The sequence below is a fragment of the Alexandromys fortis genome, unplaced genomic scaffold (genome assembly GCF_014885135.2).
Source record: "Alexandromys fortis isolate MF-2015 unplaced genomic scaffold, M_Fortis_MF-2015_v1.1 scaffold_97, whole genome shotgun sequence".
Classification (NCBI taxonomy): Eukaryota; Metazoa; Chordata; class Mammalia; order Rodentia; family Cricetidae; genus Alexandromys; species Alexandromys fortis.
In genome coordinates this window covers 5,526,873-5,530,125 of record NW_026067981.1, presented here as the reverse complement: position 1 = coordinate 5,530,125, position 3,253 = coordinate 5,526,873, and the positions used below count along the sequence as shown (strand labels likewise).

At 43.7% G+C, this 3,253-nt stretch overlaps 1 pseudogene; it reads right to left on the bottom strand.

Annotated features, from left to right (window-relative positions):
• Positions 1 to 887: 887 nt before the first annotated feature.
• LOC126511298 (shugoshin 1-like) lies at positions 888 to 3,253 on the bottom strand (annotated as a pseudogene).

Here is a 3,253-nt window from a genome sequence, read left to right as displayed (position 1 = left end):
TATACATATCAATTTATATATCTGTGCATATCAGATAAAAATGTTGACACAAAACCCTTAACAGCCTATAAACAAATACTACATCAAGAATACAGAAGCATGAGAAAGACTAAAGTCTAACAGCAGTTTTAAGGTAACAGTGACTGTGCTCACACCAAAATTGGAAAGGTAATAGTGACTGCATGGAGTGAGGGTCGAGGCTGACACAAAACACAAAGATCTTTGCGATAAACATTCAAGTATCTACAGAACAGCTGGTGTAAAACAGGATCCTCCTGCCTCAGCCTCTACAGTGCTGAGATTATAGGTATACACCATCACACCAGGCTGTGGGGAAAAAAAATTTTTTTTTAAATGGGCCAGGAAATAAATATCTGAAGTTCTGCAGGCTAAGTGGCAAATTTAATCCAAGTATTTGTTTTCAACTTTTTAAATACATAAAAACTAAATGTACCTTGTATGGAACACGGCCCGCAAACCAGCTTGCTCAGTATGGACCAGGATACAGACTACCTCTGGGTAGGCCACACTGTGGTAATCACAGGCACAGGAGGCCCCTGAGATGAAAGTGGACTTGTATTTATTCTGAGGTAAAATGGTCGCTCTGGAGGAACTGTGACATTACAAAAGATAAACAGTGTGGCTGTAGCCTGCTGTGACGGTGCTCCTGCCACACACAGGACTTGGCTTCAACATTGAAAAGGAAGAGTGGCTGGAGAGTAAGCCTGTAACGGGAGAGTGGGATGCTCACGAGCTACAGAGAGGAGCTCTCGGTGTGACTGAACGGACTGCAGGAAGTCATGGTGGACAGTCTGAGATGAACACTAGGCCCTTCTGTTGTCTGCAGTGGGATTTACTCCTGGGCCTTGCCCATTTGATACAAATGTTCACTGAGGAGCCCCAAACCGAAATGTCTTGGTTTGGGGCCTGAAGGCTGCAGGTAACTTAATAAAGACAAATCTAATGGGAAGAGAAAGGGAAAGTTGACAGGGACGACAAGATGGGCGTGGTTAAGGCCAGAAGGGAAGATAATCGAGGTTACCTGACAGTTAAGAGCTGAAGAGAAACACAATGGCCACCATTATGTATGGCCAGACTTTATATTATATTGTGGCTACCACAATGGCCAGCTTTCATTGTTCTTTAAAAATGGACCACTTAGAGTGATTTCAGTTTAAAGAAATATATATACACCCGCAGAAGATCAACTCTCTGAACTGGACTATTTCATTTTATACATAGATCAAAACCAGAAACCCTTGCGTTTCACATTTTTATACTTGTGGACTTCTGACAACATGAAGGGCTAGCCTGAGGTCCATGACATGTCGACTCTGATGAAGAATGATGCCACACACATACTCAGAGTTCATAACAGTTATCTTGTCCCAGAACCCAAACTATCAATTCTCTTAATCATGATTCCCAAAGAATCAATGATAGTAAAATAAGGGACTCTCAGGAATTTATGCCATGTCTTACTGTGATGTCAAGGGTTTATGAAAGACCCACAACCTATCTTTATAAATTTTCAACTCTGAAATTCCCCTGCTGGAGAAATTTTAGATGTTGGTAGCAATCCACACAATTAGAAAGTATAGATCCTGACCCAGAGCCAATAAGGGATGGTTCCGCCCACTACACACTGCCTCACAGACTCTATCAGGCAACAGAGAAGGATCCTCTTCGATAGCATCCAACAAAAAGAGTACTGTGCGCGCTTTGTATGTCTTTGAGAGTGTCTCATACCCTTTTTCTGCTTGAAAATAGGAGAATCCAAGAAGCACAAGTCTGTAAAGAGGTCCCCTCCTCTCAGTTTCTAAGCGAGTGTGGGCTCCTTACAGCTTGTGATGGTGGTGCACCTGCGCTTAGGCAAAGCACAGCTGGATGCTTCATGCCTTTTCGGAGACAGAGAAAGTTCCCTGATTTTCACTACAGGAGTCAGCAGGATATTGGTGACATCCTGTAGGCTACAACCAGATGACTCTTGATTCATGGGTGGGAAACCGGTAGGGGGTTCTGGTTGGCGGAGCCTTCTCCCTATCTTTTTCATCCGTGTACTTGAGTTCTCTTCTCTTTTAGGCCGAGGCCTGGTGACTGGTCTGTCTTGATTCTCTGGCATGGTCTATCAGGTGCTTGCGAGGAGGCAGGCAGATGTCTTCAGACTCACCCTCTGAGGCGCTCAGTTCGAAAGCACGCCCTTCCCAGGCACAGCTGTTGATTTCTCCACTCATTTTTTGTCGGAAAGGGGTGAGGTGAACACGCTCTCCCAGATTAGCATCATAAGCGTCACTGGAACCAATAGACCCATCCAGTTTTGTGGGTGGTAAACTATGCTTATCTTTGCTTTTGTTGCTCTCATACCTCAGTGAGGATTTTGATTTGCATTTCTGGTTGGCTCTTCTCTGCTCTGCTCTTTTCTGTGCACGTTGGTTACTTTCCGTTTGTTCAGGTTCAGATGGTAAAATGACTTTTGTTTTAGCGTTCTTTCCTGCGAAAGCCAGTCTAGGGGATAAGTTAATTTGGTCCACAGACAAACATTTTGTTCTACATTTTCAAGTTTGTGCAGAGTTACAGTTGGGTCTTCACACCCACTTCTTCTAACTTCCAAAGACTGTTCCGCACAAGAACTGGCTTCACAGTCCCCCCCCAATTAGTGGAGCAACTTACATTACTAAAATCTTTCTTTAAGTGGCAACAGAAAGACACAGTCCTAGGTAAGACATCATCAGTAGGCTCGACTTTATCCGAATCAAAATTACTCCCCAGTGTTTCTGGAGGAACAGAAGGACTTGGTTCTTTGGTTTGGGATGGCCAGTCATTTCCTTCAAGAGCAATTTGCCGTAAGGTCTTCACAGACAAGTCTCCAAGGGTGTTGTCACTACTGGAGGCCACTTCTGAGACAGATCCTTTCCGGTTCTGATCAAGGGCTTCACTTTGTTGGGGAGTTAGCTTCTCTTTCACTGTAGACAGCTGACATGCAAGGAAGTACCATCCTCTTCTCAGCTGTAAGATATGACATCTTGGGCTTCTCCCACTTTGGATCTTTCATTTGCCAAAACTAACAACCTGTTGTTATCTTGGTAATTTTTCGGCAGTGGAGAAGTGTTAGTGGGTACTTAGCATGGAGCAACGTTAAAGGATTTGCGTTTGCCAATCTCTGCCAAGTTTTCATTCCTTTTGTCTTTCATCCGCTTCTTAATTTCTTCAAGACTATCTTGAAAGGACTTATCTGACACCTTTCCTTAACCAT